Source organism: Acyrthosiphon pisum, chromosome A1, assembly GCF_005508785.2.
Source record: "Acyrthosiphon pisum isolate AL4f chromosome A1, pea_aphid_22Mar2018_4r6ur, whole genome shotgun sequence".
NCBI lineage: Eukaryota > Metazoa > Arthropoda > Insecta > Hemiptera > Aphididae > Acyrthosiphon > Acyrthosiphon pisum.
Genome location: NC_042494.1, coordinates 135,805,896 through 135,822,493, shown reverse-complemented (window position 1 = coordinate 135,822,493; position 16,598 = coordinate 135,805,896). Strand labels below are relative to the sequence as shown.

At 30.2% G+C, this 16,598-nt stretch overlaps 1 long non-coding RNA gene across 1 annotated transcript; it reads left to right on the top strand.

The window, feature by feature from the left end:
- The first annotated feature begins 3,683 nt into the window (after window positions 1-3,683).
- Window positions 3,684-9,589, top strand: LOC100574757. Its single transcript, XR_119242.3, has 4 exons — window positions 3,684-3,940; window positions 4,447-4,518; window positions 8,309-8,417; window positions 9,099-9,589. It is a non-coding gene; the product is annotated as an uncharacterized LOC100574757 (long non-coding RNA).
- The last annotated feature ends 7,009 nt before the right edge of the window (window positions 9,590-16,598 follow it).

Sequence of the window (16,598 nt, the reverse complement as noted above, 5' to 3'; positions counted from 1 at the left end):
GGTAAGGTTTATATTTTTTATGTAAGTAGTAGGTATATACAGTAAAAGTTTTTTAAAGTCACTTACTAGTCACTTATCAATAGAGAATTCCTTCTTCTAATAAATAGTGATTGCATGATATTGTAACTTTTCACATTCCGGTGTCCCATTTTTTTCAAAGTCTTTTGGTTATTTTTTGATTTTCAGAAAATATATTTCTATACTTCCGCTTGTTTTATATCAACAGACATCGAATATTCGTATAGATATTTTACAATCTGCACTAAATGTATTGTATTTAACTATTGTGGATGAGTTATAAAAGAATAATAAAAATGTTTATAAAATATAATCTTATAAAAGATCTCACAATATTCCTCATTAGGAGCATAATAATATATATTTAAAACAAACATTTAAGTGTAGTTCACAAAAAGTGTGTCACAATATAACTGTTACGGAAACAATATAATATAACGTTACATAAAATAAGATTCAATGATTTATGAAAGGGGTTAAGTCCAAAAAGTAAAACTTTTGGTAAATAAAAAAACTATACCAACACAAATATTCATAAATAATCTAAATGTATGGATTGCCTTGCACAATGAACTATTGTACGAATTTGACTTCTATCAAAAGTATTTAAACAATCCGTCTATAGCCACAGAACATATTATATAATTTATTGTTGTATAAACAATGTAATTTAATGGAAAAATTATTGCTTATCACTTTTCATTAAAAATAAACTATTCATAATGAGTAATGCCTAAATTATTTGATATGTACCTATAAATTAAATATAGTTTAGGTTGACAATAAGCTATAATTAAATTTTACAGATACAAAATTCTTATAGATTTTTATATAGACATATTAGGCATAATATATTATATTGTAATTTTTTTTTTATAATATTTAAAACACGTTACTATTTCTTACCAATTGTTGAAATAATTGTTTATACAAATTAAAAAAAGTTGGAAAAAGTTGTGAAAAATGTATTATGATTAACAATATTTTTGAATACATTTTTATCATAGTATTATAAACATAATATAAATACTAAGAATGAAATTAATCCAAAAATATGTTGATATAGATATTTTATACAAACATAATATTAAACATGTTTACTGCTAAAATGTATTAATTTAGAGAAAATATTTAACCAACATTTTATTGCCTTGCAACCTATCGGATTACTGTATACGTAGCTCTAGAAAATATCAGGTTTCCATAAAATACAAAAACATTTTAATGGACAAATTTTATAAATTTCTGGTTTATCTTCACCTAAAGTGTCATTCCTCGCGTCCATAAACATATCACCTATCAGTGTTGTCACTTGTCACGTCCATTATCCTGATTTATTTAATCTACGGAAACGACAATACCGCCACATAACTTATTCAAATTCCTGTTTGACTTTACTTTAGAAACTTGTTTTCCGCGGACTGCAGCTGTCAAATCGTACGCGACCTGTTGGATTTCGGATCTACTCGTCAATATATCCAAGATATACGCGGTGCTGCTTACCCGATAGTTCAAAACGTTGAAGTTTAATTGTTTAATATATAGTCTCCCAGTTCTTAGTATAGTAAGAAGTACAGTCCAAAATTCGTTAAGTACGTGCAACGATCGGAACGTCTAACACACTCCAATAAAATATATTGTAAAGCTAAAGAACATTCGTAGGTATTGTTACACGTTTAAATTTCAGAATTACTTTGCTATTCGTGTGACGAACCAATTAAATATTTACACATGTTCGAAATTCTTGTACCAATAGTTATCAATAATAATACTGATTCGTTATTTTGGCTTAACGAAATCCAATATTTGCAAACATTTACGTTAGCCTAAGTCTTTTTCAAATTCGTCATATTTGGAATTAACGCAGAACATATTATTACCTATCGTATTAAAAAAATATTCGCAAAATTCCTAACCTAACCTAACAATAAAAATCAGTAGGTAGTTAAATTTATTAAAATTAATTTAAAAATAATTCATTGAAGACGACTTTAAGTTAATTTCGTGGGACCACGTCACTCATTCGGTATTATATTATGAATCATAATATATACTATAATTCGTCTAAAGACAATTTTACTTGGTTAGCTGGTAACACTGCAGCCATGGCGAGTGTCGGAAACTTTTTGTGAGGTATTGAATTTATTTGTTAAATAAATAAATTGTATTCATATAATTAAAGTTTTATCTGCACAATGTTAAGTTAAACATTCAAGTTGTAGAAAGATACCCAAAACTGTTAAAATATAATATTATATATGAGAAGTAAGTTTGACCCAATTTCATTGACTTTGTATAAAACTCAATATGCAATAGTTTGATGACTCATAGTGTTTATTATGGAATCATCGAACTAGAAATAAATATTTTGCAAACACTTTTACTCGTTGCATTGTTATTAGGTACTTATATTAGTTGGCAATGGTTTATTGATAATATTATATTATCTGATGATACACGACTACTTATACAGTTTTGTACCAATATATTACTAAAAATTACAAAAGAAAATTGTATTTTATTGATATGATGTATTTAATATTGTTGTTGAAACAAAATTTATATCACATGACTATCTAGGAAGTATTTATTATTCCTTGAACTAGATAGCACTTAAATAACATACAGTTTTCACCCCTCTTGGTAGATACATTCTACTATAAACAAGCATTGTCAGGTACTTAAGAAGTACAACAATACTCGATTCTAAGACTTGAAGTTTAGTGAAATTTACTCTGCAGAAGGGTGATTTTCAGTAGCCTCTTTGAAAGCTATTAAGTATATAAATACACTCAAACACAAAAGTATTTGAAAGCATTAAACGTATACAAATGATAAGAGAGATATATTTAAGGGGATCCTCAACGACGGTATTTGTTTTCCTCTGTCATCTCTATTGTATGCGTTGCGATGATGCCACTTTTTGTAAACAGATAGTGACTTAATTATTTAAATACAATAAAGATGTAAAAAAATAAAAAATAAAATAATAATTAATCGGAAAATATTATAACATCAGAGTTTGACGACGGCAGTGAGGTGCAGTAACGAGACAAAGAATGATTTGTTCCGGGAAAAGGAAATCAACGAAAGAAATAAAAAAAAAAAAACAACTCGATTTGTGAGACCATTCGGTACTTACAATAACGACAAAAATGATATATCAGTAAATGATGGAGTCAATGTCGTACATATCATACTCGTTGGGTAAATGATGATAATAATATTGTTTTTATCGGCCGTGGGAGTGAGGATCCCCGGAAACGGACCAAACTAAATTAAACAAAACCATAACGGCACATTTGCTCGTGGCGCAGCGTGTCATACGCGTATATAATAATATACACTTATATATAATATATTATATTCTAGTGTAATATGTCTGTTTGAAAAATAGTCTGACGGTGAAATCGTATAATAACAATATTATTATATTACATTATGCGCATAAATTTCGAGGGGTCGAGTGGAAAAAAAAAAGAAAGAAAAATAATAATAAAAACCTTCTTCCTTACGACAACAACATAATATAACAAACGCGGGCGAGACGCACACACGGCGAAGGCGTCGTCCGCCGTCCGGAGGTCGCGTTCGCGGGGGCGGCGCGGGCGGTGGTGGCGCTTGCGCCCGACGGCCGTTTCGCGCGCATATCGACAGCTCCTTCCCCGGACGTCGGCGGCGGTCAGTGCGACTCCGAGACCTTGCGAGATGCGACCGTCCGTCGCCGCCGTTGCCGATGACTCGCCGTGGTAGGCCTTTGTCACGACATTTGAGTTCCGCGTCCGTTTCATCCGCCGAAAGTGGCGGACGTTTAAACACCCCACCTGTACTACGAAGGCCATCACCATTTACTGTTGGCTGAGCTCGTCGTCTCCCACCGGGAGACATAACTACGGACCGTCTGCGCTGGGCGGCAAGAGAGGTATATTATACACCGCGCGGTCGAAACATTACGATGCCATATTATAATACCCATTGATACTACACATGACAGATACTTACCTAGCTCACCGATGCCTCTTTCCCCCTTTGATTGGATCGCAGTGGCGGTCAAAAGATCTTATCATGGTGGTGGGGGTTGATATGGCTGATTTTTTAACATTCACTATTTGATTACCTATTAAAAATATAATTTATGGTTATCAGATCTTAAACATTGAAAAATGTCATGGGGATCAGCTATCCCCCCCCTACCCGTTTGACCGACACTGTTGAATCGTATCTCCCAACACCACCCACCCTGTCACCTACTCCGTAACGGATTCGTTTTGTCGGCGCCGTATCCTCATTCTTGAGAAATCCACCCCCACAGTCACACGCTCTATAATCGCATAAAATACCTGTTATATAATATTTTGATATCATTATTATACTGTATTATTGTACTCGCTGCATCTATCGTCGACGTTATATTATGTTTGTCCGCAGGCACCTTCCCGAACGTCGCCATGCAGGAAGTGGAGAGGGCCAAGGCCAGGCACATGGCGAAAAAACATAACAGTGAGTGTATAATAAATAGAATAATACTCTATGGTATAATATTATAATATTATTATATATTATAAATTGTTATGATGATAAGACGATGATAATAATAATAATAATAATAATATTATTATTTACTACGCGTCTCGGCGGAATTGCAGGGTTCCTCTATAATTATAAGTGGACATGACCGCACACACACGACGGCGACGACGACAAATTCGACGACGGTGGTCGTTATAAAGTATTATTATTATATTTGATCAATTATATGGGCACTAAAATCCAATATTATACGCTCTGCAACTAGCCGATTTTTTTTTTTCGCTCTCACTCCCTCACCGGAGATCGCCTCGTGATTCTACATTTTATTACAATATAATACGTATATAGTTAACGTACGGTTCGTGTATACATAATATTATTAACTATCATTCCGCTTTCGTTGCGATTTCATATGCAGTCGTTAACCGTGAAAGTTTGTCGTTCCCGTTCACATATCACAATAACGTGTTATAATAATATGCACTCACCCTCCGTTTTGATGTTAGGTAGATGCTTATAATATTATGTTATGCGATATTATGACGTATCTATAGTCGAACGGTTGAAGACCACAAAAACGTCTCGACACGAAAATCATAGATTGTCGTGTTTGCTTTGGAAAATAATACAAAATTACACGTGGGTACAAATAGTTGTTTTTTGCTTACGAAAGATAATATTATTATGTTAAAAGATTTCACACATTGTGCGATAGTGATTATAATATTATGATATCGTTAATATTTGTCTGTCCCATCTTGATGCTAAAAGTCATGACGTCCCAGCGACTCGTACTCAAAACCATATTTTATGCGTTTAAAAGGTCATTCGGACAATAATGTTAGCATATAAGCGACCTAATGCGTCGTAAGACATAGGCCATACATATTTATTATCAAACTATAAGCAATTTAACACACTTTCTATATCTGAAGTGTTGTGTATCTCATTTAAACATAATGTCCATATGTACCAAATCCTTGTTTCGAAAAAAATAATAACCATTATGAAATATTATTATAATAATTTATGCGCCAAGCAATTTAATATATTTTAAATGTTTAACTATCACAATACTACGGTGGTCTTAATGTGTACATGTATTTTAAAAAGTGTGAGAAAACGTGAAATACCTACTTAAACTACTTGTTCAATTTATCTTAAATAATATGATAAAAACTTAAAATATAATGGCAGTTATGAACAATAATATAATATTATCAATAATTGAAGACCAATAAACTGGGTGAAAAGGAGTAAAGTTAAGTTTGTTCAATAATGATTATGTTCTTACTCATAATAATTACTGTAAAGTTGTAAAATCTGTAAATGTCGTTAAATCAGAACATATTTTAACCTATGCTACATAATATTTTAATTGCCATGCGTGATAATAATTACCTAGGTACCTATTTGATCTTATTTTATTTTGAAACCAAAGTGGGATTTATTTTATATAAATATTGCAAAACTGTGGAGTTTACAATCCAGTAATGTGTTTAACATATTTATTTTGGTGATGCGTAGTAAATGATAATGTAGGTGAAGAAATTTCTTAATGTCGGGTCAAGGTAACATGAGCAATTCGTGGAATTCAGAATTGTGTGTGTGTGTGTGTGTGTGTGTGTGTGTGTGTGTGTGTGTAGTGTTTACATTCATGTTTGCTGATATTTTCAGGGTGCAAAGAATGTGACATTCATATACGTTTAGAAATTCAGATTATAATTATTTGTTACTTACGTAGTTTTTATTCTATAAACAAATAAATGGAAAAATGTTTTTAAAAATTGTGTAAATTGTTACCTACATAAATCTGTTTATCTTGCAAGTTAAAAAAAATTTACAAAACCACAATGCCATATGTTTTAAATAATTTCCAAACAAAACTAGTCACTGTTTGAAGTTTAACAAAATAAATTGTAATGAGTAGATTTATCAAAAAACGCATTATACAGAATTAAAGAAATATTGTAATATTTATAGCGATACCTATAATGAATACTACTTATTAATTGACAAATACTAATTATAATGTTTAATATTATGTATTTTGGAGAATCAATAAAAAATAATAATAATAACTCAATAGTTTAATTAAAAATAATGTACTAAAATGATTGCAAGCATTAGAATAAATTATGGGCATTTATTATATTGTTATATAATTTAGAATATTATGTAATATTGTAATTATGTATTATTGTATAATATAATAATTAATAGATAACATTTTCTAAAATATATGTTTTTAAAGAAATGCTTTAACCTTCATTTATCTTTTCTATTCCAGGGTTTAATAAGACAATAACAGTTAAAAATATTTTAATCAATCCAATGCAAATATTAATATATTATGATACACTTTTAAAATCTTTCTTATTATAATATTTGACATTACACATTTTACTATTTTTTAGGAACTTTATTTAGTTTTTTATTTATACTTGGTCAATATTTTTTTTTACATTGTGTAGGGAAATCATAGATTATCTGTCCAGTATACCTATTATTATATTAATATAATATAAACTAAGGTGCTGATGATTGATAAAAATAAATGTATTGATTTATAACTTTTTGCATATTCAAAGATGCGTTTTAGTGTATTAAGTACATAATAATGATAAATAAACACGAGTATAACAAAATGATTATGAATAACAATACAATACCCGTGTTCAGTCAACTCTCCAACGCTTTATAATTATTATATTAGGTGGGTACCTCTATTATACCTTCTATTTATTGTTAGAGTACATTATTCTATTATTTTATCCATCACAGTTTATTTGTCAACATTTTGCGTAATTTTTGTATTGAAAATTGCTTATGAGTTATGATTCACTAATAACGTGCATTTTCAGTAAATTGCATTGTTTTTATGAACGATTTTGCACAGTTAGACGGTATGTGAGAGCTAGTCAAATGCGTCATCGATTGTCGAGTCAAAATTTAAACCATTATTGAATATTTTATTCGTCTAAATTTATGTTCAGATGGAAACCATAAATCGGACGACTATTATTTCTTGAATGTGAATAAAAACAAAACTGTCATCATTAATTAATACAATATATTATTGTTATTACGAGTATATAACAAATACCTGTGCGGGACGTTAACCTAAGTGATCGGTATCATATTATAGAAATGTTGTTTTCATTGCATAATATTTTTCACCCTTACTCGAACAATGGTATATCGAATTGCTGTGATAACTGTTGAATAACGCTTTTACAGACGTATTGTGTTTTTATTTTACGTTGTAATGTTTTAAAATATATATCGTACGAATATAACAGTGCATTACTCTATGTCTATATGAAAATATTAAAGTGCTTAAAATGTATACACAACTTACCGTGTTCAATAAATAAAATATAACGTGTCATTTATGAATCATACAATTGTGTGAGCACAAAGGTTCATCTAAATTATGTAGACTTTGATTTTCAAATACACTACAAATTCAATTTTGTATAAAATATTTAGTCTTGTGTAATATTGTTCGCAGAAATAATACTATTATGAATAAATTATAGGCTAAATTTTTAAGTCGAAGTTCCTCCAACAAGCGATTACTTCAGTATGTGAACCATATCATTAATGTTTTCTCATACACCACATTCACTTATTGTTCTATTTTTGAACAGATTGTGCAAAAAAAAAATACACGCAAATATCAACCAAAATAGATATACGATTCTCGACAGTTTATTAAAAATAATAAAAATCTGTTTTTATATTTATATTTTTAAAGGCAAAGTAGAACGGCAAAAATCATCAGACAAAACGTTATCCAAAGCACCAAGTATTGAGACCAAAAAACAAGAAAAATGAGAAAAAACATTCACATAATATTATCAAAGGTATTATGTTTACAATAATCATTCAATAATACGTTTACCTGTGGTCAACATTTTAACAATATAAACACATAATATGGGTACACAAAAATATATTATTGTACATTTTTCCACAGTGCACACTTGTCATATTGTTTACATATAAATTATGCATGCAGTAATTAACTTTGTTACAAGTCAATTATTTAAATATATAATTATATTATTTTAAAAAATATTTTAAGTGGCGCTTATTGGTTTGTGTTAATCCAAATAACATATAATATATCAATATGTAAATATTATTTTCAAATGAGTTATTACTTACATAACTTTTATTTAAATTTGATTATTTGCTTACGTCTGTTCAGTTTTCACTGTTTGTTTTTTCTTAGACCTACTCTTACACTGTGATGTTACCAATAGGTAATTAGACAAAAGTACATTTTTGAAACTCGATATAAAATATAAATATATGATTAATATTACGTTTTGAGCTATTTTATTGCTCACTCGGATAGAATGAAAAATATAAGATTAAAGGAAAAATTAGTTGGTAAAGGACGAAAAGTGCTTAATTCTCATTTTCAGATTTAATTCAAACTATATAATGATCACAATATTATATTAACCCAGCTGATGACATTTAATACGTGCACACATTTTACTATTTTCAATAATATTCATTTGTTTTTTTTGTTTCAGATTTTATTTTTTTAGCACTCTCACTGAAAATGATAACAACACAGTAATTCGTAATCAAAATATACACTGCTCTAAGTACACACTTTAATAATGTTATTGTAATTTATAATACACACAATAATTTCATTGTATATTTATATAATATTAATGATCGTGTTAATTTTGCCTTAAATTTTATCACGTTTTGTGTATTCAATGACCAAACATATTTTGTAACGTTTAGAGTGCAGGCAACTATAATAGTATTGCATTATAATACCTATTTGTTGTATAAAAATATTATGTCTCACATATTATGATTTTTTTTTTATTCTTTTTTTTTTTTTTTTGTAAATTTAAAGCTCAAACGTCTTTGAATGGTTAATAATATTATACTTTGTAAGCGTCTTAGACGCGTGTCACACACAATTATATTTATATTACACCTATATACTATATTTATAGAAATATGTAACACGAATGGAAATAAATGAATACAACTCCATTTGAAATATGTTTCCGATTTGACCTTACCGTCTTACCCTAAAACTCTCGTGATCTGAGGCTAATAGACTAGGTCAGTGGCGTATTTAAGGGGGGGGGTATGGGGGATATGGGGGATATGGGGGATAGATTTTTTTTTGTAAAATTAAGTTTACTTATTTTCTGTATTTCTCAATATGATACTACTTTTAAGTTTTAAGTGGGTACCTATATCTGTTTTCTAAATGTTCTAGCCGTGGTAATTTGTCCGCTTTGATATAGGTACTATACGCCACTAGTCGTTCGTGGCATAAATATCGGAAAATAAAAACATATATCTTTATGGTGTTATGGTATACTATATTTTTGAACTCTCTGCGAATTATTTTTCATGCATGAGTGTTTATAATAAACCCGATAAATAGTCGGTAAATAAAACAAAATTACCATGAGGACTGTAGATTTACCATAGGGCATGGGTTTATTTTTAGTGACTGAAAACATTGTATTCACCTCTGGGTTACATGCTTTAGATGTTTGTGATAAAGAGGTTTATCCAAATATTCATGAACTCTTGAAAATATTTTGTACTTTGCCTGTATCAACTGCTATACCTACACCTGAACGAAGTTTTTCAAGTTTTTATTAAGTATTAAGTCTTATCTAATAAATAGTATGACAGAAGTAAATATTTTATCAATTTTCCTATCTAATATTGAATAATAATTATAAATTAAATAGTAATTATTATATACTTTGTTTATTATAACCGACTTAGACACTTAGGGCCCGTTTTACAATCATAGTTTAAATTTTACCAGTCGAATTCCGCGGTTTAACATTAGTTTAACTATTGTAATACGGACCCTTATAAGAGGACGCTACACCCGCGTGTGTTGTTTCTGTCTTACACACACACGACATAGGAAATTGTCGTTCACTATTCTTAATAGTGAGCTGTTAGTTTTGATACTAGAGTGAATCAACCTATTATCAAAAGGATTTCATTTTCGAGAAAAATAAGGGTATGTGAAGTATCAAAAATTAAAAATTCTCATATCTCGCTTGAAAAATAAAATATTAAAAAATCGCCCACGCTTAAACCCAGATTATGTTCTTAACTAAAAGTTTGATAATAGGTCATTTCACCCTATCGCCATCAAAACCAACAGCACACTATTGAGAATAGTGAACGACAATTTGTTATGTCGTGATTGTGTAAGACGGAGACAACACATACGGGTGTAGCGTCGTCTTAATGTGTTGGCTTTATTCGCATGTCACCGGTCAATACAATAATCATGCCAGATAAGCTTGTCGATGAACTGAGCATCCAAAAAAATAGAAAACAGGATTAACTATTTTTTTTGTTTATAAACACGGGATTGTCGTTAGTATGAATTTATAATAAATGCTATTAGGTACTATAAAATTTGTGTTAATTCTTATTTTACCTTGATCCACACTAAACTCAACAAGTTAGAGGATTTTAAAAATGTATATTATATTCGTATTTATTGAGTGTACCTATTATTATATATTTCATCCCCCCCCCCTATCTAAATTCCTAAATACGCCACTGGACTAGGTAAACTACGTTATTTTATTTACGACCAATTGGATTATACTTATATTCTTCTATAATTTTTTTGTTTGTTTTAAGTGTGAGTTTATGCACTGCATTTTTGTCCAATTTTTAACGGCAGTTCGCTGAAATATAAATACTATTGTTCACCTATTTAATCAATCAATCAAAACATTTTTAATAATGTTAGCCCACTTCTTATTAATACTTATGTTTGATGACAACAATTTATTTCATGACGATACATAAAATATAATTTTGAGTTCAGATATGGGCTTAAAAATACTTGAATGCTTTTTTAAATTACAATCAAGTTCTGAATAAACCTTTTTTTCACAATTAATATATTAAAACCTTATTACAACTAAAAAAATATTTTCATATGAATAGTCCATATCAACTATTTAAAGGCTGATGAATTATATTATTATTAAATATAATATGATAATGATTAAATATGAACTGTCCGAATATTATGGTTTTAAAGTTCAAAAAAAAAATTGATACATTAAAATGTATTTGATTAATGTTTGGGTTGTGCCGTTATGGTACCTACTATTGTTAATGTCGGTTTGGCGTGATCAAAAACAAATTGGGTACTTAGGAGACGAATGAGCGAAAAAAATGGTCGAAATGGACAAAACAGTCCGAGAACTGTTTTTATGACAGCTGCGGATTTATCAAACTGTCTGTGGTGTAGGACATCCAAGAAAAATCGATAACTTTAGAAACTCTAAAAACACATTATTTTATTTAAAAAAACACTAACTTATAAATGTGGTGTTTATTTATTGATTGTACTTTGGTCCGTTTGCAATCTATACGAAATATAACAGACTAACAGACTGCAGGTTTTGGCTTCGAAGCCAAGTCAAATATTGTGACAAAATATTATTGATCTACTTTGCAATTGAAATATAAAATGACGCCGAAAACACGACGATAAATCAACTATAAAAGGTCATGAAATATATTATAATAATGGTGACATTTTTCGATTATTTTTTTTATAATACTTTATGTAGGAAACCAAACATAAAATATTATTATACTGGGACGAGTGAAACGACCACCGCCGCGTGGGATATGTCATCGGGGTAAATATAGAAACAATAATATACATCACGCGTTATTTCGTCATGTCCTCGCTTCCGGTCGAAACGAATGCCTTAAATAATAAATCTCGGAAACCAATAATCATTCCGACTGACCGAGTAAAAAGGCAATAAACTAGTTTACTTATTATAGTGTTTTGAGAATACCGCCTACGTGATGCACATACGCGACGTTTTAATACCAAACTCGTATATAGTGTATCGCGTGTATCTATCTGTATAATATGCGCGTTTACCGGTGGAAACAGTTATAAATCTGATTTCGAGAAACAGCTGTTGTTCGCACGAAATGCATAGTTTATTGGAGACATAGAGATAGAGAGAGAAAGAGTGAGAGAGAGAGAGAGAGAGAGAGAGAGAGAGAGAGAGAGAGAGAGATAGAGACAGAGAGTGAGTGAGTGAGTAAGAGAGAGAGAGAGTGAGTAAGAGAAAGATAGTGAGAGGGAGAAAAGTAGTAGAACGTTTCATGGCATCCGGAACAAAATACGTAGGTACACTTAATTCATTCTGCTGACACGGCGCGATTTCTTTAAACAATAATCTCGAATGCATTGGCCACTTTATTTGTGCCTGACACACGCGAACAACGATTGATCTTAACGTTCAATGTCATTTCAACAAGTCTCTGAAATGTCTTGAGAGTCCGTACTATATTATTTCGACGAGAGTATGACTGATTCAAAACTTATTACTTGTAACGTTTCGTACCGTTGACGTAAACGTTCGGAGACGCTTGGAAACAATAGTGGTGTATATATAGTAATAATATCACGGTACCTACTAATTATTCAGATCTATTGAATAGGTAAAACAAATGTAATGACCATTATATTGATACACTCTGTTGAAAACACTGTTTTTTTCATCGAGTGCCTATGTTATCATTTTCCTATACAGTTCGATAATTACTCAGATGATCCATAATAGTTATGAGCGTATTGGCGTTAGTTTATTTAAGTTATTTCGTCGATAACGTATTTTTTTGCACGGAATATGTACTGAGCTAAACGTTAAGTACCGCACGTAGCAATACAATTCTAAATGACAAACAGTTTTTCTCATTTGATATATTTTCTCGACAGTGAAAAACAAATCTTTCGTATCGATCGACAGAGAGCAAGAAAGTACCTATAATCTATATCTATATATAATATGCAGAAAGAAAGTTTATTTGCAGTTTAGAAACGTATAGTAAACTCCTGGAAGTTTGATCAAAATATTTAATCGACACGGTGGTTTGCAGTTTGCATGAAAATATTATTTTTCGAATCGATGGCATAATATGCTATAGTAGTAATGTAGATATAAAATATAGATATTTCCAAAAAAAAATGATTGTGAATATCGCAGGTAAGTTCTCGTGATAACAACAATTGAATGTTTCCATTTACAATCATTGACCATACGCACCATCATAATGATGCGTATTGTGTTAAGACCACGAGCCAATGCATTATAAAAAGCAATTTATTATCACCACGGGTGTAATATTATGTATTTCATCGAACGAGTTGAATATTATTGATTTTTTTTGGATACCTACTTCGTGACTGCGTCAGGCGGGACTCGGAAGCATAATTTTAGAAATGACGTCAACCGTCCGTGGTGGATGTAGGTAAGTATTGAAAATTCGATTTCAATGAAAATTATTACGAAGGTGCGAAGTAGAGTAGGAGGAGGAGGAGGACGACGACGACGACGACGACGACGACTACAACCAGCGTGGACGACGCTATTGGCCAGCACGCAAAACAACACTTAAAATAATAATAATAATAATAATAATAATATATACTAAACGCGCGCGAGTATAATATTATGTGCGTTTTGAGAAAGAATATAATATGTATTATAATATTATTATTATTATTATTATTATTATTATTATTATTATTATTATTATTATTATGTACGGTCTGCCGCCGTCGTCTGCGCGTAGTGTGAGTGAACGACCTCCGAAGGTCTTTATCCCGCATTCTTTGACCCAGAAAACCGGCCTACCATTGCCGGACCGGTGTGTGTTTTTCCTTATAACTCACACTCACACTCACACACACACACACACAACACACACATTATACCGACAGTGGCAAGCCGGACATACTTTCGCCGGCCATATAATATTATTATATTATGTATCGTAAACGCCTTTCCCCGGACCACGTTAATATTGCATTCCGCGCTACACATCCGTCACATTTGCCAATAATTTACATCGTCGGCCAACGGATTTCCTATTCGCCGATATAATAACATTAACGTTATAATATTATTAATGCGCGCGCACAACATTATATACCATACAGGGTGATTCGCACATCGCTCACCTCCCCCTGTTGTGGTGAAAATCCGAACGAGTAGTTTATGCTATATTATACTACTTAGTGTAGTTAGGTAAATCTAAATAATTGAAGATATATGGTCCTCAAGTAAGTATACTTAAAAAGTCCAAAAATCAGAACTCAAATAAGTCCACTGTTAGAGGAAAAATGGGGGTAAAAACACACGGTGAATCACACTGTATACATTATACCTACGCGCGAATCATATTATACGGTTGAATCATCGTAATATGAAATCGATCGTTTGCGGACACCGAACGGAACTAAAAACTTTCCGCCGATAATGATAATATAAAATAATTATTGTTATTAATATTATTTCTCTCCGTGGTCGGAATGTCACGCGCGCCCGTCTGGTTTTTTTAAATTTCAACGGAACGCGGTCGGCAGCTGCGCTCTGTCAATATATTAATAATAATATACCGTTTTTTTGCGAATCTGGAATCTTGACGGATTTAAGAAGACCTAAATATTACGGCGAGCACACCTGTTTTTAACTGGTCGCCGATGCGACCAAAACACTCTTATTATCGTTAGACGAATTTCAAATAATAGTATAAACTAAATACATACATAATAATATTATATGTAATAATAATAATAATATCAACAAACTTATAAATATAAACTTTAGCTGGAAAATTCGGTAAAACAAATTATACATAGATAGACACCTCTAAAAGCGAAATTTGATTTTGAGGAAAATAAAACCCTCCATAAACTTCACAAATTTTACCGTTAACCGTTCGTTGTTGTTTTTCGGCATGTTTAGCTACTGACAAGACCCACTTAAACTACTGAAACACGAAATCACACCGATATATTTTTTAGTATAATAGTATAATATGGTAGAATATTATAAAAGTTGAATTTGTTTTTAAAACTAACAATGTTCACATATTATTATACATTATCTTATAACGAAAATTAATATACGTTTTAATGGTAAATACCTATGAATAAATGTAATTTACTGATATTGCGTTTGTTGATAAATTATACTAGCTCACAAAATAATAAACGAAGACACTTTTTGATTGATCTAATACCTACATTAATATCATAAAACATATTATTATAATCAAAATGAAATAATTTAGAACGATTTTATTCATATGAGTGCATATTACAATAACAATCTACTATTCCTTTAAATTGTTTTATACTATCGTTATTGTAATTAGCAAAATAATATGTAATGTGATATAAATGATTTATAAGACGAACAATTTGTATTGACACTTTTGCAGAATATAAGTCAATGAACTTTCAAGTATTGTTGGAGTATAAAATGTTCTCAATGCCATTGGTAAAATATTAGCTTATATATTTTAACATTTAATCAATAATTAGGAAAGTATTGACATTTATAATATAATTCTTAATTAAAAAAATCGGTTTTTTTTTATGTATTTTACACAATATAAATTTGTAAATAAGAACAATACAAAATCTGAAAATATAAATGTCTTACAATTTAATAAAATCATACTATTATTATGTATAATAAATGCAGGTTAATTGTATGGATGGTATTTTATTAATGTGTCTTTACTAGATTGAAACTAGTTAAATTAAATTAGTTCACTCTAAAATCACTGAGTACATTTATTGTAAAATATCATGCGAGGACTAAAGAATTTAAAGCAATTACCTACGTCAATAATATTAATAATCTGTTAGTCATATTGTATAAAATAAAGTAAAGATAATTCTATGAAAATTAGTAAAATAACAATCGACTATATTTGTTCGTTAAGCAAATTAAACCTCTTGTTTTCTTAATATAATAATACACAATAACCGTATTTTTTTTTATTTAATATATTATAAGCAATTAGGGCCACAGTTCAAAATTTTGGTATGAAATATTTCAACTCATTAAATTCTTTAGATAAATAATATTGTCGTTATAACAAATTTGAAATATATACAAACACGCATTGTTGGTTAATTGGTATTTAAGTGTATTTAAAAAAAAATTTGCACACGATTT